This window comes from Chionomys nivalis, chromosome 21, assembly GCF_950005125.1.
Source record: "Chionomys nivalis chromosome 21, mChiNiv1.1, whole genome shotgun sequence".
Lineage (NCBI taxonomy): Eukaryota > Metazoa > Chordata > Mammalia > Rodentia > Cricetidae > Chionomys > Chionomys nivalis.
Genome location: NC_080106.1, coordinates 36,620,904 through 36,642,848, shown reverse-complemented (window position 1 = coordinate 36,642,848; position 21,945 = coordinate 36,620,904). Strand labels below are relative to the sequence as shown.

Here is a 21,945-nt window from a genome sequence, read left to right as displayed (position 1 = left end):
TTTCCAGGACAAGGGCAAAAGGCAGCCACATTCTTTGCCTAACTATCACAAGAATTGCTTCCAGTCTAATTGGTAATATAGGTTACCTGTGAAACTTCTGGGGCTGGGCCTACATAATTCATTTCCTCTTAGTACTATTGACTTCCAATCTCCTACTAGAACGGTCCACTAATCCCATTTACAGTATTCAACTTCTTTTCTAGTCCAAAGTCCCAAAGTCTTCTACTTCCTCCCCAAAACAGTGCTGTTAGGCCTGTCAGGGAAATACCTCATTCCTGATACTAAATTTTGCTTTCATTACTTTTCAAATGTGATAAATCACCATCACCGTGCTCACTTTGGTAGCACATATACTAAAATTGGAATGATACAGAGAAGATTAGCATGGTTCCTGAGCAAGGATAACATGCAAATTTGTGAAGCATTTCATAGTTTTGCTAATATCTGTCAATATAATCCACCATATAAACAAACTGAAAAATAAAAAACACATGATCATCTATTTAGATGCTGAAAAAGCCTTCGACAAAATACCACATGCCTTCATGATAAAGGGCTTGGAGGGAGCAGGGATACAAGGAACATACCTAAACATAATTAAGGCCATAAACAGCAAACCAACAGCCAACATCAAACTAAATGGTGAGAAACTCACAGTGATCCCACTGAAATCAGGAACAAGAGAAGGTTGTCCACTCTTTCCATATCTATTCAATATAGTTCTGGAGGTCCTAGCTAGAGCAATAAGACAACAAAAGGAGATCAAGAGGATATAAAAATCAAAAAAGAAGAAGTCAAACCCTTGCTACCTGCTGGTAATATGATAGTTTACATAAGCAATCCCAAAAATTCTATCAAGGAACTTCTACAACTCACACTTCAGTAATGTAGCAGGATACAAGATTAACTCAAAAAAAATCAGTAGCTCTCCTTTACACAGATGGTAAATTGGCTGAGAAAGAAATCAGAGAAGCATCACCCTTCACAATAACCAAAAATAACATAAAATATATCGGAGTAACTCTACCCAAACAAGTGGAAGACCTGTAAGACAAGAACTTGAAATCTTTGAAGAAAGAAATTGAAGAAGACACCAGAAAATGGAAAGATCTCCCATGCTCTTGGGTATGTAGAATTAACATAGTAAAAACAGTAATCTTACCAAAATCAATCTGCAGATTCAGTGCACTGTCCATCAAAATTCTTCATAGACCTTGAAAGAATAGTACTCAACTTCATATAGAAAAACAGAAAACCCAGGATAGCCAAAACAATCCTGCACAATAAATGAACTTCTGGAGGCATTACAATCCCCAACTTCAAACTCTACTACAGAGCTAATTACTGAAAACAGCCTGATATTGGCATAAAAACAGACAGGAGGACCAATGGAATCAAATCGAAGAGCCAGATATTAATCCACACACCTATGAACACATGATTTTTGATGAAGAAGCAAAAAAATATAAAATGGAAAAAACATATTTAAAATTGGTGCTGGCATAATTGGATATCAACACGTTGAAGGATGAAAATAGATCTATTTCTATCACCATGCACAAAACTCAAGTCTAAATAAACCAAAGACCTCAACATAAAGCCAACCATACTAAATCTCAGAGAAAAGAAAGTGGGAAGTACACTTGAATCCATTGGCACAGGAGACCACTTTCTAAATATAACCCCAGCAGCACAGACACTGAGAGAAACAGTTAATAAATGGGACCTCCTGAAACTGAGAAGCTTCTGTAAAGCAAAGGACACAGTGAACAAAACAAAACGACAACCTAAAGAATGGGAAAATATCTTCACCAACCCACATCAGAGAGAGGACTGATCTCCAAAATATACAAAGAACTCAAGAAATTGGTCATCAAAAGAACAAATAATCCAATTTTAAAAATTAGAGTACAGACCTAAACAGAGAACTCTCAATAGAGGAATCTAAAATGACTGAAAGACACTTAAGGAATTGCTCAACATCCTTAGCCATCAGAGAAATGCAAATCAAAACAACTCTGAGATTCCATTTACACCAGTCAGAATGGCCAAAATCAAAAACACTGATGACAACTTATGCTAGAAAAAATGTGGGGTAAAAGAAACACTCCTGTATTGCTGGTAGGAGTGCAAACTGGTACAGCCCCTTTGGATATCAGTACGGTGATTTCTCAGAAAATTAGAAAACAACCTTCCTCAAGATCCAGCAATACCACTTTTGGGTATATAACCAAAGAATGCTCAATCGTACCACAAGGACACGTGCTCAACTATGTTCATAGCAGCATTGTTTGTCATATCCAGAACTTGGAAACAACCTAAATGCCTCTCAACCAAAGAATCATTAAAGAAAATATGATATATTTGCACAATGGAGTACTACACAGCAGAAAAAAACGAATGACATCTTGAAATTTGCAGGCAAATGGATGTATCTAGAAAACATATTGAGACACAGAAAGAAAATATTATATGTGTGCATTTATAAGTGGCTTTTAGACATAAAACAAAGAAAACCAGCCTACAAATCACAATCCCAGAGAACCTAGACAACAATGAGGACCCTACGAGAGATATACGTGGATCTAATCTACATGGGAAGTAGAAAAAGACAAGATCTCCTAAGTAAATTGGGAGCATGAGAATCATGGGAGAGGGTTGAAGTGGAAGGGAGGGGAAGGCAGGGGAACAGAGAAAAGTATATAGCTCAATAAAATCAATAAAAAGAACACCATTACCAAGGCAACTTTTAGAAGAGTTTGTTGGAAGCTTACAATTGCAGAGGGTGAGTCCATCACTACTGTGGTGGGAAGCATGGTGGCAGGGAGGCAGAATTGGTGCTGGAGCAGTAACTGCTGAGACTTTACTTCTTATCTGCAAAAAGGAGAGGGGGAGGGAGAAGGAGAGGACCATGGGCTTCTGAAACCTCAAAGCCCCCCCCCCCCCCCAGTGACATGCCACTTCCAATAAGGCCATACTTCCTAATCCTTCCCAAATACTTCCACCAGTAGGGAGGGGACCAAGCATTCAAATATGTGAGACCATGGGGGCCATTCTTTTTCAAACCACTGTAGATTCTTGTGAATTCAAAGTTTGTTTATCATAAAAGGAGTGTTAAAATTTTTTCTTTTGTGTGTCGGTATCCAACTCTCATATTACTCATTAAAATAATGTCTTTTTCCCTTTTGCACGGTTTTGGCCCCTTTATCAAAATCAGTTATCCATGAATGCATGAGTTCACTTCTGGACTTCCAATTTCAACATTTGGTCTGTATATCAACTCTGTCCCAGGAAGGAATACATTTTTAATTACTCTAAATTTTCCAGTGGGTTTTGAAATCTCATTTTTATTTTTTCAAGAACTGTTTTTAATATCCAGAGTCTTTCAATATTCCATGTAAACTTTAGCCAACATGCTCAATTGAGTTTTGGAAAAAAGGCATTTGAACTTCTGATAGAGGCAACATCAAACCTACGTATCAACCTAAGGGAGTTTCTGTCGTAACAATGACAAGTCCTTCAGTGTATCTCTTGTAAAACATTTCATTTAGTTAGCTGTTAAATAGTCTTGAGCAAAACATAATTTTCAGTGTGTGAAATATGTTTTGTACTTCTTTTAAAATTTATATTTTAATTATGTGTTTGCATGTGTATGTTTACATATGTGGTTTGGATAAGAATGGCCCTGTCTCAGTGAGGATTTTCTATCTCTGTGAAGAGACACCATAAGCACAGAAACTCTTACTGAGAAAATATTTAATTGAAGTGGTGGCTTACAGTTACAGAGGTTCAGTTCATTATCATCATGATGAGGAGCATGACAGTGTGCAGGCAGATGTGGTGCTGGAGCTGAGAGTCCTGCCTTTGACCAGAAGGCAGCAGGAAGTTGACTGATTGTCACACTGAGAAAAGCTTGAGCAAAAGAGACCTCAAAGCCTACCTCCACAGTGACACATTTCCTCAAACAAGGCCACACCTCCTAATAGTGCTATTCCCATTGGGGGTTATTTTCTTTCAGATTACCACAGGCGCCAAAAGGCTCATAGATTTGAATGTTTGGTAACCAGGGAGTGGCACTATTTGAAAGGATTAGGAGGTATGTCCTTGTTGGAGGAAGGGTGTTACTGGGGCTGGTTTTTAAAGGCCTATGTCAAGACCAGTCTTTCTTTCCCTGTTGCTTACAGATACAGATATAGAGGTTTCAGCTCCTTCTCCAGCATAACGTGTGCCTCCATGATGTCATGCTCCCTGACATGGTGACAATTGAATAAACTCCTGAAACTCCAAGCAAACCCCAATTAAATGTTTTGTTTTATAAGAGTTGCTGTGGTCATGGTATCTTTGCACAGTAATAGGATTCTGACTATGACAGTATGTATATGTTTGTGAGCAGGTATACATGAGGGCAGGTGCCCATGGATGTCAGAAGGTGTTGTATTCCCTGAAACTGAAGCTACTGGTGGTTGTGAGCCATCTGTCAGGGGTACCAGGAATATTATTGGCTTTTCTCAGCCATCTCTCTAGGCCAATTTTTCAACAATTTTAGCTAAGTGTATTTTTGAGAATTTTGGGGTCTCTTACACTGTTATACCTGGAATTGCTAATTTTCTTCTCATATTGTTCATTTTCAGTGTATAGAAACACACTGTTTTAAGGCATTGGTATTACATTTTGCAAATGTATACAACTATGAATTAACTTTTTTCTGTGTCTTCTTTGATTTTTATCTATGTAAAATCATATAATCTACACAGATGTACTTTTTACATATTCTATTCCAATATGTATGTTTTGATCTCTTGGCCAGTTGTCTGTATTGCCTCTAGTGAACGCTGAATGGAAGGAGGGGGCATGTGTGCCCCGCACCTTGCTGACGTTGACAGTGGAAGTTCCACCATCAGGGATAATGTTCGCTAGTGGCTTTTCATAGGTGGTCTTGGAAGGCTAAAGAGGTGGCTTTCTATTCTCAGTTTACTGTGGAAAAGTGTGGGATAGTGTAGAATGCTTTTAGCATCAATTTAGATGATCATGTGTTTCACCCTTATCCCACATGATATCAAGTGTATACATAATTTTTGCTTTCGTATGACTCTATTCCCATTTCTCATTTTTTTAAATTTTTCTTGTAAATTACATCTTCATACAATGTTTTCCCATGCTTGGAATTTTTTACAATTATTGCATTATATAGTTATTGTATTTTTAAGTCACAATGAACAAGAATTTTATACAACAAAAATACTTATACTCTTCTTTTTATTTACCTGCATAACCACTTCTGTTTGCTGTGGCTGAAATAACTATTTGATTCTCTTTTAAGTAAGCTGGAGGGATGGCTTTAATATTTCTTGTAAGGTATGAGTTTTAGCAAAAAGTTCTGATGTTTCTGTTTACTTTATGCAATGTATTTAAAAGTTGCCTTAATTACCCCTTTCTCTATGAAGTGTAGTTTTGCCAGATTAAGAACAAAGCAAAACAAAAACACCCAGTGGACAGGTATTTTTCTTTTGGAAGTTTGAAAATGTCTTTCTGATGCTTTCTGACCCCTACAATTTCTGATAAGATACCACCTATTAATCTTATTTGGATTCTCTGTATGTGATCAATAGCTTCTCTCTATTTTCACGAGCTTCTCTTTGTCTCTGGATTTTGACAGTCTGACTCTGATGTGTGTAGGTGTGAATCTCCTTGCACCCTATGTGAAGTATTCTGGGCTGTTTGGATGTTGAGAAATCATTTCTTCAGATATTCTCCCTACCTGTTTCTATCCCTGTCACCAGGACTGCCATTCTGTTTGTACTCTCGATGGTCCCCCAGGTTTCTGGTGCAATGCTCTTCCTAGTCTATCTGTCTTTCTATTCTGGGCTAGTGAATTTTTCATCTCAGCTTTTATACTTTTCAATTACAAAATTTCTGCTTGATTGCATTTTATAATTTGCATATCTTATTGCTTATTTCTTTCTGATTATGCATTTTTCACATATTTTCCTTTAGCTCTCTGAACATATTCAAAATAGCTTATTTAAAGTCTTTGTCGTTTGAGTATAGATCTTAGCTTTCTCGGTTATGGTTTATAAAGATTTCTTTCTTAGGCATAAGATTTTTGTAGGTGATTTATGCATGTTTATATATTTGTGTTTTTGTGTGTGTGTAAAACTGAAAAGAATGTATTTCTAATAGTCTCATAGTAACTGAAAAACAGTTTCTTTTTTCCCCTTCGTTCCTTATTGTTCTTATTGTTTCCTTTTGCAGTTGTTATTGTGAATTTAAATGTTGTGAACTAATTCTGTGAAATCTATATCTTTGCTATGTATAGTCAATAAAGTCTCTACTCGGCTCCTTAATTAGCTAACGATTGGACAGAAATTTCCTTAGAAGCCTGGAGCTGATAAGTCTCCATTTTTGCTTAATGGTTGTGTATGGTTATTGGGGGAACGCCTTCAATACTCAACTAGCTAGGATAAAATTATAATTTAGCCTTCAGTTCTTGCTTGAGATGAAGTGTCATCTGGAGCTTCTCAGTTGGTAGTTTAGTTAATTGTTGACCTCAGCTACTAACTACTACTCAGCGCCCCAGGCAGCCATAGTATACATTTCTTCTTCTTTATTGTTGACTCATGTTTGCTGGTATTCTCTTAACAGCTTTTGTACCCACATCCATGGAGGATACTGATCTGTGGCTACCTTTTCTTTCCACTCTCTTTGGTTTGGTTATTAGGGTAATATTTTATGGTGGATTTTATTGATAGAATTTTATCATTTGCTTCCTCGGAAGAGGCAGGATAGAATTGCTCTTGATTCCTTAAATGTGTGCTGGTGTTTTCCAGAGTTACACTAAGGACTGAGCGTGTTGGAATTAACCAGTTCAGTTTCCTTGCTAACTGTGGTTCTGTTCAAACTGTCTGTCCTTTTCAGTCACACATGCTATGGTGGTTCACGTCTTTGATATTATATCAGTCGTCAAGCTCACACGGGTGTGGGTGTTTTGTTTCTTGCTATCTTCTGTAGCTGGGAAAAGTCCCTACAGCATCCAGGGGACCGTGTTTGATTTGGTCATTTGTGTCATGCCATCCTTTTGTCACTTTTGTTCTTGTCACTTTGTATTCATCTTTTCAGTCTATTTAAGTGACTTTCATTGCTCCTCTTCTGTTTTTAATTTCACTAATTTCGCCGTGACTATGATTTCTCTCACTATGCTCTTGTCCTCATTAGGGTTTTTATTGCTGTGATGAAACAAACAAACAAAAAATGCAGCTTGGGGACGAAAGGATTTATTTCATCTTTCTGAAGGAAGTTAGGAAAGGAACCTAAGGCAGGAACTGAAGCAGTAAGCCACGCCTGCTGGCTTGTGGCTCCAAGCTTGCTCAGCCTGCTTTCTTATACAACCTAGGACCACCTGCCGGGATGGCACTGCCCTCCCACATCAAACATGTGGGAAATGTCCCACAATGAAGACTTGTCTCTAGGCAATCTGATGCAGGCATTTTCACAGCTGACGTTCCCTCTTCCTAGCTAACTCTAGCTTATGTTAATATGACCAAAAAACCAAACCAAACCAAACAAACAAAACAAAATAAAAAATAAAACCCAACCATGACTGTTGCTTTTCTATCTATCTATCTATCTATCTATCTATCTATCTATCTATCTATCTATCTATCTATCTATCTATTATCTATCTATCATCTATCTATCTATCTATCTATCTATCTATCTATCTATCATCTATCTATCTATCTATCTATCTATCTATCTATCTATCTATCTATCTACTATACGTCTATCTATCAATCTATTCATCATCTATCTATCTATCTATCTATCTATCTATCTATCTATCTATCTATCAATCAATCATTTTGCTATCCTTTCCCTAGGTTCTTGAAAGGGAAGCTAGTAAAAATAGTGTTTACTTACACTCTTTTTTTCGTATATATAATATTAATGCTGAAAGCACCCCTTACTGGCTTCCATTAATTTATGTTATGTTGTATTTTATTTCATTCAGTTCAATGCATTTTTTATTTCCCATAAGATTTCCTGCAAAATTCACAGACCATTTAGGAGGGAGCTTTTTAGTTGGCAAACGTTTGAAGATTTTCATTTCTATCTCTTTGCCATTGATTTCTAACTTAATTCCCCAGCAGTAGGACCCATGTGCGGTATGAGTTTTGAAACTGACTTTGATCTAGGATGTCATCAGTCTTAGTATCTTAGTATATGTTCTGTATCTATGTGAAAGGGTCTGTGTCTTGTTACCTGCGTGTTATAAATGCGCTTTGGCTATGTTACGTCACTGACTTTCAGTTACTGCCCTTCTGCTCCCTACTGATTCATATTTATGAGTCATTTCTTTGAGTTCATCATATGTATTTGAATATGTTATGTCTTTTTTTCAAATCTTTTATCTATTTATTATGTTTATTTCTTTTACATCCAGACCACATTTTTCCCTCCCTCCTCCCTTCCCATTCATTCCCTCTCTTCCCTTCCCCTCATCACCTCTTCTTCAGTTTCTGTTCAGAAAGGGGCAGGCCTCCCATGGGTATCAATGAAGCATAGCATATCAAGTTGCAGTATGACTAAGCGCCTCCCCTTGTGTTAAGACTGGGCAAGTCTGAGGAATAGGTTCCCAAAAGTCAGCCAAAGGGGACAACCCCTGTTCTACATCCTTTCCAGCACAAGCTGTCATTAGTGTTTTTGATTTTTAGCTATTCTGACAGAATCTCAGAGTCATTTTGATTTGCATTTCCCCGATTTTTCTGCTGAGAATTCTCTGTTTAGGTCTGGATCTCAATTTTTTAGCTGAATTATTTGGTATTTTGATATCTTATTTGAGTTCTTTATTTATCTTGGGGGTCAGCCCTCTGTCAGATGTGGGGTGGGTTTTTTCTTTTTTTCCATTCTACAGGCTGCCATTCTGTCATTTTGACAGTGTCCTTTGCCTTATGGAAACTTTTCAGTTTCAGGATGTCCCACTATTAATTGTCAACTTTAATTGTCTGTGTTTCTGGTGTTCTATTCAGGAAACTGTGTCTTGTGCCATTGCATTCAAGGTTATTTCCCACTTTCTCTTCTATCAGGTTAAATGTAACTGGATTTAAGTTGAGGTCTTTGTTCAACTTGGATTTGAATTTTATGTAGGGTGATAGATACAAATCTATTTGCTTTCTCCTGCATGCAAACATCCAGTTATGCCAGGACCATTTGTTGAAGATGTTTTCTTTTTTTCCATTGTATAATTTTGGTTTCTTTTTCAAAAATCAGGTGTCCATAGGTGTGTGGATTTATGTGTAGGCTTTCTATTCAATTCCACTGATCCACGCGTCTGTTTTTATGAAAATGCCACGCTGTTTACTTTTTTTTTTTATACTATAACTCTATAGTAGAGACTGAGATGAAGAACGGTAATATGGTGTTATCTTTGGCAGTCCTTTTATTGTACAGGATTGTTTTAGCTATCCTGGGCTTTTTGTTTTTCCATATGAAGCTGAGTATTTTTTCTTTTGAGGCCTATAAAGAATTGTGCTGGAATTTTGATGGGAATTGCATTTAATCTGTAGATTTCTTTTGGTAAGATGGCCATTTTTTTTTTGCTATGTTATTCCTGATATTTTCTTCAATTTCTTTTTTCAAAGACGGAAAGTTTTTGTCATATATGTCTTTCACTTGCTTGGTTAGAGTTACTCTCAAAATATTTTATATTGTCTGTGGCTACTGTCAAGGGTGTTTGTTGTCTCCATGATTTTTTTGTCAGCTTCTTTGTAGTTTGTATATAAGAGGTTCATTGATTTTCTTTTTTTTTTTTCTTTTTTCTTTTTAGTTAATCTTGTATCTAGCTACTTTGCTAAAGGTATTTATCAGCTGTAGGAGTTCCTCGGTAGAAATTTTGGGGCCACTTATATATACTACCATGTCATTTGCAAATAGTAATGCTTTGACCCCTCTTTTTCAATTTGTATCCCCTTGATCTCTTTTTATTGTCTTATTGCTCTAGCTAGAACTTTGAATACAATATTGAATAGATATGGAGAGAGTAGACAGCATTGTTTTCTTCATGTTTTAGTGAAATCGCTTTGAGTTTCTATTTAATTTGAAGTTGGTTGTCGGCTTCTGTATACTGCTTTTTTTATATTTAGGTACATTCCTTGTATCTCTCTTCTCTCCAAGATTTTTTATCATGAAAGGGTGTTGAATTTTTGGTTTTTGTTTTTTGAGACAGGATTTCTCTGTAGCTTTGGAGCCTGTCCTGGAACTAGCTCTTGTAGACCAGGCTGACCTCGAACTCAAAGAGTTCCTCCTGCCTCTGCCTCCTGAGTGCTGGGATTACAGGTATGTGTTACCATCACCCAGTAGGGGTGTGGGATTTTGTTAATGACTTTCCCAGCATCTATTTAAATGATCATATGGGAATACATTGACATTTTTTCATATGTTAACCATTTTTGCATCTCTAGATGAAGCCCCCTTGATCATGTTGGATAATCATTTTTTTAAATGTGTTTTTTGATTCGGTCTGCTAGTATTTTATTGAGTACGTTTACATGAATATTAATGAGGGAAGTTGATCTGTAATTCTTCTTTATTGAGTCTTTGTGTGCTTTGGGTATCAGGGTAACTATGGCATCATGAAAAGATTTTGGCAAGGTTCCTTCTGTTTCTATTTTGTGGATTAATTTGAGGAGTACTAGTATTAACTTTTCTTTGTAAGTCTGGTAGATTTCTGTTCTGAAACCATCTGTCCCTGAACTTTCTTTGGTTGGAAAATTTTTAATGATTGCCTCTATTTCCTTAGGGGCTATAGGTCTTTTTAAATTATTTATCTGATCTTGATTTAATTTTGGTATGTGGTATCTATCAAGAAATTTGCTCATTTCTTTTAGATTTTCCAATTTTGTGGAGTGCAGGTTTTTGAAATATGACAAGTGATTGTCTGGATTTCCTTGGTATCTGTTGTTATGTCCCCCCTTTTTGTTTTTGATTTTGTTAATTTAGATATTCTCCCTCTGTCTTTTAGTTAGTTTGGATAAGAGTTTGTCCATCTTGTTGATTTTCTCAAAGAATCAATTCTTTGTTTCATTGATTTTTTGTGTTGTTCTCTGGGTAAGTTTGCTTCTTTTTATTCGAGAGATTTCTGGTTTGCTTTAATTTGATAGTATGAGATTTCTTCAAATTCTTTATGCATACACTCAGGGCTAGGAACTTTCCTCAGCACTTCTTTCATTGTGTCCCATAAGTTTGGGTTCGTTGTGCATTCATTTTCATTGAATTCTAGGAAGCCTTTGATTTCTTTTTTTATTTCTTCCTTGACCCAGTAGTAATTCATTTGAGAGTTTCTCTGGTTCCTTGAATTTGTAGGCTTCTTGAAATTTGTGTTGTTGTTGAAATCCAACTTTAACCCATGGTGATGTGATAAGATACAGGGAGTTATTCCAGCATTTTTGTATGTGTTAAGACTTGCTTTGTGATCAAGTAAGTGGTCAGTTTTGGAGAAGGTTCTATGCGATGTTGAAAAGACAGTATATCCTTTGGTGTTGGGGTGAAATTTTCTATAGATATTTGTTAGGTCCATTTGAGTTATAACATCTGTTAATTCTGTAATTTCTCTATATAGTTTCTGTCTGAATGATCTGTCCCTTGGTGAAAATGGGGTGTTGAAATCTCTCTCTGTTAATGTGTGGGATCAGATGTTTGATGTAAGCATTTTTAATGTTTCTTTTACAAATGTGGGTACCCTTGTATTTGGGGCATAGATGTTCAAAACTGAGACATCACCTTGGTGGATTTGTCCTTTGATGAATATAAAATGTCCTTCTCTACTTCTTTTAATTAATTTTAGTTTGAAGTCTATTTTTTTCAGATATTAGGAGAGCTACACCTGTTTGCTTCTTAGGTCCATTTGATTGAAAAATATTTTTCCAACCCTTTATTCTGAGGTAATGTTTGTCTTTGATGTCGAGGTGTGTTTCTTGTATGCAACAGAAGGATGGATCCTGTTCTGGTATCCATTCTGTTAGTTTGTGTCTTTTTATTGGAAAATTGAGACCATTAATATTGAGAAATACTAATGACAAGTGATTGTTAAATTCTATTATTTTGTTTATTGTTGTTGCTTTGTTGGTGATGTGGTGTTTGTGCATATGTGTGTGTTTCTCTTCTTTGGGTTTTGCTGGTGTGGGCTTATCTACTTTCTGTATTTTCGTGGATGTAGCTAACTTCCTTGAGTTGAATTTTCCGTCTAATACTTTCTGTAGGCCTGAATTTGTGGATAGATGTTAATTAAATTTGACTTTGTCATTTTATTTTCTCTATCTATGGTCATCAAAGATTTTCCTGAGTCTAATTCTCTTGACTGGCATCCATTGTCCCTTAGAGCCTGTAAGAGTTCTCTCCAGGCTCTTCTAGCTTTCAGTGTCTCCACCGAAAAGTTGGATCTAATTCTGATAAGCTTACCTTTGTTATTTGGCCTTTTTCCTTTGCACCTCTTAATATTCTTTATTTTTTTATTCTGTATGTTTAGTATTTTGATTATTATGTGGTGAGAGTTTTTTTTTTTTCTAGTCTATTTAGTGTTCTGTAAGCTTTGTGGCTTTGTGTACCTTTATATGCATGTCCTTCTTTAAGTTGGGACATTTTTCTTCTATTATTTTATTGACTATATTTTCTGGGCCTTTGAGCAGAGATTCTTCTTCTTCTATTTCTATTATTTTTAGGTTTGGTCTTTTCATAATTTTCCAGATTTTCTGAATGTTTTGTTAGGAATTTTTTAGATTTAACATTTTCTTTGAGTGATGAAACTATTTCCTCTGTCATACCTTTAACACTCGAGATTCTTTCTTCTATTTCTTGTATTTTATTCTGTTGGTGATGCTTGCATCTGTAGCTCTGTTTGCTTACCCAGACTTTCCATTTCAGTTTTTGTTTTCTTTATTGTTCTATTTTAATTTTCAGCTCTTGGACAGTTTTATTTGTTTCTGGCAAGTGTTTGTTTGTCCTCCTCACCCTCGGCTTTCTTGACATTCTTTAAGAGATTTATTAATTTCTTCCCCTTTTTTGCTTGTCTTTTTCTCAATTTCTTTAGACAATTTTTTTTCTATTTCCTTTTTAAGAACCTCTATAATCTTCATAAAGCTATTTTAATGGTTATTTTTATGCTTTAGCTTTGTTGGAATATTCAGGTCTTCTTGTGATAGGGTAGCGGGGTTCTGGTGGTAGCATATTGCCTTTTCTGTTATTGATTGTGTTCTGAAATGATTATAGGTCTAGGTATTGATTCCTGTGTTTGTCTTTGTTAGATGGGTGTTTTGTTCCTTGATTTCTGTTTTCTCTCTTGTCTTCTGGCTTGAGTAGTCAAGGGTTCTGGTGATTGATAAGTCTTCAGGTCCAATAGGGTGTCTCTGCTAGGAATTTTGGGGCCTTGAGGCCTTTGATTGGGTCTGGTATCTGGTAAAGCCAAAGTCTTCTTGGGTCTCTAGATATGGCCTGGTCTCCAGTAAAGTCTATGTCTTCTTCTGGGGTACCTGGGACCAGCCTGGCCTCCAGTAGAGCTGCTATGGCTGTTCTTCTAACTGTTCTGGACTGTATCTGAGGCTATAGAGTCTGCCAGAGTTCTGAGGAAGGGTTGACCATGAGGAGTATGATGATGTGGGAAGGCTTGGGCAGCAGTGTGGGTCTTGGGAGAACAGAACTCAGGGAGTGAAAGCAGTCCAGCTGGCAGATGGGTCACTCACCCATTTGTTGACTGGTGAGGACTACACCAGAGCAGTAGGATTCCTTCAGGATTAGGGACAGGGCACTGGTGTAGGAAGTCCTTCTGTATATGTGTTACTTTTATTGGTTAATGAATAAAGAAGCTGCTTTTGGTCAATGACTTAACAGAATATAGCCAGGCTGAAAGAGAGAGAGAGAGAGAGAGAGAGAGAGAGAGAGAGAGAGAGAGAGAGAGAGAGAATAGGCAGAGTCACAGAGAAGCCATGTAGCCCTGCTGGAGATAGATGCCAGATGCTGGATGGAACTTGGATACCAGATGGAACTTTACGTGCTAAGTCACAGCTATGTGGTGATACACAGATTAATGGAAATGGTTAACCAAAGAGATAGGAGCTAGCTAGCAATATTCTTAAGTGACTGGCCAAGCAATTATTTAAATAATATAGTTTCTGTGTGGTTATTTCAAGTCTGGGCAGCTGGGAACAAACAAGCAGCCTCTGTCAAAAAGTTGGCGCCCACCATGGGGCTCGAACCCATAACTCTGAGATTAAGAGTACCATTCCCCACCGACTGAGCTAGCTGGGACAGTATTTTGGGGTTCTTGCTTCTTGAAAGAGTCTGTCAGACATTCTGCAGGACACAGAAGGAAGTAACTGATGGACTTTGCCATTACAAGGCAGAACAGATCTTCAAATTTCCTGCTTCATAGAAAAACCTCCTGGATACTATGGGCCTATAGTCTGAAAATTAGATGCCACAAAGACACAGGAGAACTTTTGATGACTGTCCAGGCAGCAAGATTTCTCTGTCAATTCTAGAGTTTTGGAAGTTGCTTAAAATGGACTTCTTGTTTACTTAAGTAATATTATATCTTAAGTAATACTGTATCTTTTTATTATGTCTTTGATGGAATTGAAGAATAGAAATAGTTATAGTTTTCCTTAGTTATGATAAATAATAAAGTAAATATAAATATTGTAACTGTAATTCTTGCTTGATACCTGTTTTATTATATGTAATTTTACTATGTTAAAATTAAAACCTTTCTTTTTATTTAGACAGAAAAACAGAGGTGATATGGGATTCTTCTCTGTATGTTGTGATTACCATTGGTTAATAAAGAAACTTCTTTGCGCCTATAGCAGTGCAGAACAGAGCTAGGCAGGGAAAACTGAATGGTAGGAGAAAGAACATGGAGTCAAATAGATGCCATGTAGCTACACCCAGGGACAGATGCACTGGAACCTTGTTGGTAAACCCTGAGCCTCATGGTAAAATATAAAATAATAGAAATGGGTTAACCAAATATATACGAGCTAGCTAGTAATACGCTTAAATGATTGGCCAAGCAGTGATTTAAATAATATAGTTTCTGTGTGATTATTTTGGTTCTGGGCAGCCAGGAACAAACAAGCAGCCACCTACAACAGGACACAACAATGGTGCTGGTGTTTAGATGAAAGGAGGCTGACCACAGGGCAGAGGAGTCACTCACCAGTTGTGGGAACAGAATCTAAGGAGGGATGCAGTTCTGCTGGTAGGCAGGTCATTTGCTGGTTCTGGCTGGTGTATTCTGGGCCTGCTGGACTGAATTCTTCTGGGGTTGGTGGGGGCCCAGCAGAGGGGCCAGGAACTAGTTGAGTGGTATAGGCTTCAGGAAGTGTTCAGAGGGACAGAGTCCAGGGAGGGGTGCAGTTCTGCTGTCAGGAAGGTCACTCACCCATTCTGACAGGTTGCATCTGGCTCTCAGTGGCAAAAGTCTGCTGGGGTTGGGAGCTGGGCCCAACAATGGGGCTTAGGACAAGCTGGAATGGTATTGCCCTGGGGAAAGGTCACTTGGAACAGAATTATTTGATCTCTTGATAGGTGACACATTTAGTCTTATTGAATCTTTTTGGTAAATTGACCCATTTATCATTATAGAGTGTGCTTTTCAGTTTCTGATATTTCTCTGAAATCTAATTTCTTTTGACGTGGGTATTTTCTGTTTTAATATTTTCATAATACATTTCTATTCTACTTTATACATGTATAGAATATGAATATAACTGTGGTTTCAATAGACTGCAATGAGGCATTATTAGCCACTCTGGCAGTTTCTGTTTTTTATTGAAAAATTCTAGGTATTTACAGATAGCACAATTATTAATATGATTATGATATTTTAATAGAAAAATCTGACACTTTGCTCTGTGTTCATGATTTGTTCTCTGGTTTTGTTCCTCTGCTTTACTTTTCTGGCCTCCTGTGGCTTTTTTTTTTTTTTAACTCTTTTAAAAAAATTTCTGGTTTAATTTATTCTATTATGTTTTGAGTCTATTTTTATCTATGATTGTTTTTAGTGTTTTCTTTAAGACTTACATTTCTTTATTGTTTTTATTTAGTTATATTTTTCCCCACTCCCCTTCCTTCCTCCTACATCCTCGTCTACCCTCTCCCATGATCCCCACATTCCCAATATACTCAGGAGATTTTTGTCTTTTTCTACTTCCCATGTAGATTAGATCCATGTATGTGTCTCTTAGGCTCCTCTTTGTTGTCTAGGTTTTCTAGGGTTGTAAGTTGGACTACAAGCCACTTACGAGTGAGTACATATTATATTTGTGTGTCTTTCTGGGTCTGGGTTATCTCACTCAATATAATGTTTTCTAGATTCATCTATTTGCCTGCAAATTTAGAGACACCATTATTTGTTCCCACTGTGTAGTACTCCATTGTGTAAATGTACCACATTTTCCTTAATGATTCTTCAGTAAAGAGGCATTTAGATTGTTTTCAGGTTCTGGCTATTACAAACAATGCTGTTATGAACATAGTTGAGTACATGTCCTTGTGGTATGATTGAGCATCCTTTGGGTATATGCCCAAAAGTGGTATTGCTGGGTCTTGAGATAGGCTGTTTCCTAATTTTCTGAAATATTGTAATATTGATTTCCAAAGCAGTTGTACCAGTTTGCACTCCCACCAGCAATGCAGGAGTGTTCCCTTTACCCCACATCCTCTCCAGCATAAGGTGTCACCAGTATTTTTGATTTTGGCCATTTTGACTGGTGTAAGATGAAATCTCAGAGTCATTTTGATTTGCATTTCTCTGATGGCTAAGGATGTTGAGCATTTTCTTAAGTGTCTTTCAGCCATTTTAGACTTTTTGGTGAGAGTTCTCTGTTTAGATCTGCACCCCATTTTTTATTGGATTATTTGTTCTTTGGATGATCACTTTCTTGAGTTCTTTATATATTGTGGAGATCAGCCCTTTGTCTCATGTAGGGTTGGTGAAGATCTTTTTCCATTCTGTAGGCTGCCATTTTGTCTTGTTGATGGTGTCCTTTGCTTTACAGAAGCTTTTCAGTTTTGTGATGTCCAACTTATTGTTTTTCTCAGTGCTTGTACTACATGGGTTATATTTAGGATGTGGTCTCCTGTGTTCAAGTGTACTTCCCATTTTCTCTTCTGTGAGGTTTAGTTTGGTTGGTTTTATGTTGAGGTCTTTGATCCATTTGGGCTTGAGTTTTGTACATGGTGATAGATATGGATCCATTTTTATTCTTCTACATAAAGATATCCAGTTATGCCAGTACCATTTGTTGAAAATGCTTTCCTTTTTCCATTTTATATTTTTTGTTTCTTTGACAAAACATCAGGTGTTCGTAGATGTGTGAATTGATATCTGGGTCTTCTATTTGATTCCATTGGTTCTCCTGTCTGTTTTTATAGCAATACTAGGCTGTTTTCAGTACTTAGCTCTGTAGTAGAGTTTGAAGTCAGGGATTGTGATACCTCCCGATGTTCCTTTATTGTACAGGATTGTTTTGCTATCTTGGGCTTTTTGCTCTTCCTTATGAAGTTGAGTATTGTTTGTTCAGCTCTGTGAAGAATTTTGATGGGGATTGCATTGAATCAGTAGATTGCTTTTGGTAAGATTGCCATTTTTACTATGTTAATTCTACCTACCCAGGAGCATGGGAGGTCTTTCCATTTTCTGGTGTCTTCTTCAATTTCTTTCTTCAAAGAGTTAAAGTTCTTGTCATACAGGTCTTCCACTTGTCTGGGCATAGTTACTCCAAGATATTTTATGTTATTTGTGGTTATTGTGAAGGGTGATGTTTCTCTGATTTCTTTCTCAGTCCATTTATCATTGGTATATCAGAGGGTTACCCGTTATTTTTGTATTAATCTTGTATCTTGCTACAATTCTGAAGGTGTTTATCAGTTATATGAGTTCCCTGGTAGAATTGAAGTCAAACTCTTACTTTTTGCTGATGATATGGTAGCTTACATAAGTCTTGTATTTCATAGATACATTGTACCATCCATGATGTTGCCATCTTACCAGTTTGAAGGGTGAAAGTGTAAAATCTTCACCTTGCATTCTATCTCTTCCAGGTACTTACATAAATTTTGCATCTGGGGACCTTAGCTAGTGTCTAAGGTTTATCTGTCAGTGACAAATTCTCTTAGTTTTGCTGAACGCCTTGATTTTCTCTTTATGCTTTTTTGGTTTTGTTAATTTTCGTTTGTTTTTAGTTCAAGTTGGCCTGGAAGTCGCTATGCAGTTGAGGCTGACCTGAGCTCTGGATTCTGCCTCCACCTCGCAAGTGTGGGAATGACAGACACGGCACTCCATATGGCCCTCTTCATTCTTGAAAGGTGTCTTTACATATAAAGTACCAAAATGCCAATTTTTTTCCCTTGAGCTGTGTAAATGTTTTTGTTGTTGTTTTTTGTTTTGTTTTGTTTATTTTTCTCCCTGGTCTCTAATGAGAAATAAACTTTTTTTGTTGTTGTTAATCTGCTTTCAAAGTTTTTGCAGGGGTCTTTTACTTTTAGAAGTTTGCACATGATGGTTTTGCGCCAATTTTTTTGAGTTTAGCTTGCATCTGTAGTTTAGGTATTATTCCAAGTTGGGAAGTTTTAGAGCTGTAATTTCCTAGAGTACCCTTTCAGTTTTGCTTTTCTGCTTCTTCAAGAACTTAGTAAAGACACACCAGGTATTTGTCACAGCCTCACTGCTTCCTGGAATGTTTCTTTGTACTTTCATCTCTTTTCAGTGCATGTAAATCAGCCCTTGGTGGCATCTTCAGACTTGCTCATTCTCTCCCCTGATCCCTCCACTGACCTGCAAAAGCCATCTGGTATATTTAGCCTTTTATTTATCATATTTTTTTATTCTAAAGCTTGCATCTACTCATTCTTTACATTTCTTCTTTTCTTCTCTCCAAGGGATTTTTTTTTTGGTTTGTTTCTAATTTATTTTTAAATTTTAAAAAAGAATATTTATACCCAAGCTTGGTGGTGCACGCCTTAGATCCCAGGACTGGGGAGGCAGAGGCAGGCATGTCTCTGGGTTCAAGGCCAGCTTGGTTTATAGATGGAGTTCCAGGACAGTCAGGGCTACAAAGAGAAACCCTGTCTTAAAAACCCCTTTGGTGGTTTGAAAGAAAGTGTCCCCAAAGGGAATGACACTTAATGGGAAGTGTGGCCTTGTTGAAGTAAGTGTGGTTTTGTTGGAGGAAGTGTGCCACTTCAGAGACAAGCTCTGAGGTCTCATATATGCTCAAGCCGTGCCCAGTGAGACAGTCTACTTCCTGTTGCCTGCATGCTGACATGTAGCAGCTTCAGTACCATGTTTGCTGGCATCTGCCGTGTCTCACCATGATGATAATAGACTAGAAGGAATTCATCCCAATTAAATATTTTCCTTTAGTAGAGTTGCCACAGTCATGGTGTCTCTTTACAGCAACAAAAACCTAACTAATGTGGCAAGCTTTCTTGTTGGACTGTCTTTGGGTCGCCAGGTCCCAAATTACGACACAGAGACTTCTTATTAATTATGAAAGCTTGGCCTTTAGTTTAGGCTTGTTCCCAACTAGCTCTTAAAACTCAAATTATTAGGTTATTAATCTATGCTCTGCCCTTCCTCAGTATGGCACATCCTATGTGCTCTGAGTCTTCTGGCGAAATCCCAGCCTCTCTTCTTCTCAGAGTTTTCTCTCTTCCTGGAAATCTTGCCTATTCTCTTCTGCCCAACTCTTAGCCATTCAGCTCTCTACTAAATGAATTGTAGTGACATATCTTCACACAATGTGAACAAATATTCTGTGACAAACTAAGACACCCCCCTCCAAAGCTCTTGATCTCATTGTAACCTTCTGTTCTAGCTGGTTTTCTCCAGTGTTGTTTTGGCAGGAGACGAAGATTGTCTTCTCCTGCAATTGTCTGGTTATAACCAGGGTACAGGATCCTTTCTGGTCTACTTCACCTTTGGGTGGGATGGGGTCCTCACTGTTGTGAGAGAGAGTCAAAGGGCTCCCAGGAGCCCGTCACTGGGAATCTGTGCTACTTCCTACAAGGTCACACCTGGCTTCATACAGGAGCAGACTGACCTGTTTCTGCTGTACAGTTCTGACTGTCTTGACTCTTCACAAACTCTCTTTCAGCACCACCCAAGAAGGGAACAGTCAGGGGCTCTTCTTCTGCTGGTTAGAGGTTCAAGTCCAAGATCTTTGTGTAACCTCTCCTGGCATTGCAGGAGTAGGGAGAAGGGTTCTTGACAGGGATAAAAGCTTAAGTTTCTACTTGGTATTTTATCTATCTTCTCTTTCATTTTTTTTCTTTCCTCCTTCTCCTCTTTCTTCTTTCTTCTTCCAAGACAGGGTTTCTCTGTGTAGCCCTGACTGTCCCAGGGCTAGCTCTGTAGACAAGACTAGCTTTGAACTCAGGGATCCAGTGCCTCTGCCTCCCGAGGGCTGGGATTAAAGGCGTGTGCCACCACCATCCAGTTCCACTTGATATTTTCTAATACCAGTTCCCTGAGAAAATTTGGATTCTTATTATAGACATCTTGCTTTCTCCATGGGACACAGGGTCACTGGTTTTTGTCTATTGTGTTACTGTGGGTTTTCTTGTTTGTTTTATAAGTTTTCCCCTCCCTTAGCCCTACCTGTGGCTAGAAACCAGTTTACACTATTTCCTCTGTCAGTTGGCCATCCTGGTGAAACAAATTTGTGTTGTGTTCCTCCGGCTAATTGACCATTCTGGTGTGCTAGCCTCTTGAGCTTGGAGCTAGAGAAAGCAGGGAACTTTCCGACATGCTATTCTGAGATCCTAAAGTTGCTAGCAGCTCTATTTCCCTTTTTTTCAATTTTACTACCTTCTTAACATTATTTTGGGGACAATACCTGAGGATCCTAGTACTACATAAGAGAATAGAGAAATTTTATGCTCCCCTTATCTTTATGGGGAAAATCTACCAAAGTTTACAAAAAATGCACTTTATCATCAAAATAGGTTTTTAAAAATGAGCATAAATTTTAGAATGCCCAAGGCTAGTATTGGGTTGGGGACAGCAGTGAGTTGTGTAGGGATTGGGAGAAGGTGGTTACACAGTGAGGGACAGGGACGTATAGGCAAGAGGGGGCTGGTGGAAGCTTCCAAGTGATGTAAATTGACAAGGTAAGAACTTATGAACTGGGCCTGGCTTCCAAAGCCTTTGGGGATGCAGGAGGAATGGTCCTTAGCTGACCAGACCCTAGCACAGTGGTCCTCACCCTTCCTAATGCTGCAACCCTTTAATACAGTTCCTCATGTTATGGTGACCCCCCCATCCATAAAATTATTTTTGTTGCTACTTCTAACTGTCGTTTTACTAGTGTTATGAATTGTAATGTAAGTATCGGATATCCAGGATATCTGATATGCAATCCACGTGGCCTACATGTTGAGTACCACTGCCTTAGCAGCTACTCACTGTGACTTTCCTTCTTAGGATTGCTTTGGCTCTTTTCTATTGACAGTAACAGTTGAATCCCTGGAATGATTTGGAAGGGACTCCCTGACTCAGAGGTCAAGCCTTTTGCTTACCCATCCAATCAGAACAGTCCATAATTTGGGAGGAACACATCCGCAAGCCTTTTCACTAATTAGCCTGACACTCATGGATCTCTGAAGCCTCGCAGACTCTGAGGAGGAAACACCAGAGATGAAGCCTCTCAAATCAGTCTTCCGTGATTAGGAAATGAGATAAGAGCGGGAAGCTTTTAACAAAGCATGACAGCCATCTTGCAAACACCGGAGAGGCAGCTTTCTGTAATCTGAGAGGACTCCAGATGCAGGAGAAAAACAAACATTAAGACCCCCCTGTCCCCCTAGGATTCAGGTTTAAATAAAGTTTGTATATCTGATGCTCAATCTACACAGCCAGGCCAAAGAGGACGGTGTTAAATTGCCTTCTATTCT

General features: G+C 37.8%; 1 non-coding gene across 1 annotated transcript; it reads left to right on the top strand.

Annotated features, from left to right (window-relative positions):
- Positions 1–329: 329 nt before the first annotated feature.
- Positions 330–436, top strand: LOC130864209 (U6 spliceosomal RNA). The gene has a single exon (XR_009055908.1). It is a non-coding gene; the product is annotated as a U6 spliceosomal RNA (small nuclear RNA).
- The last annotated feature ends 21,509 nt before the right edge of the window (positions 437–21,945 follow it).